Source organism: Penaeus monodon, chromosome 25 (assembly GCF_015228065.2).
Source record: "Penaeus monodon isolate SGIC_2016 chromosome 25, NSTDA_Pmon_1, whole genome shotgun sequence".
Taxonomy (NCBI): domain Eukaryota; kingdom Metazoa; phylum Arthropoda; class Malacostraca; order Decapoda; family Penaeidae; genus Penaeus; species Penaeus monodon.
Genome location: NC_051410.1, coordinates 40089981 through 40090188, shown reverse-complemented (window position 1 = coordinate 40090188; position 208 = coordinate 40089981). Strand labels below are relative to the sequence as shown.

Sequence of the window (208 nt, the reverse complement as noted above, 5' to 3'; positions counted from 1 at the left end):
GTGGGGAGGGGGGGGAAGTGGTTTATTTTTATCCCTAGAAACAAATGGTCAACAGCAGGGGGTGGGGGGGGGGAAAGAGTGCGTGATCTAATTACCAAAGAACGACAGCGAAACGGGAAGATTTCACGGAAGATTATTCCCATCTATAAGACTGGTAGGATCTGTTTGATATATATGGTGTCTGTGTGCTGGATCGTGAGCAGGATCC

General features: G+C 48.1%; 1 protein-coding gene across 1 annotated transcript in view; it reads left to right on the top strand.

Moving 5' to 3' along the window:
- Positions 1 to 208, top strand: part of LOC119589268 (venom dipeptidyl peptidase 4-like) — a gene marked incomplete in the record, with an annotated part of 98295 nt that overhangs the window by 82965 nt on the left and 15122 nt on the right.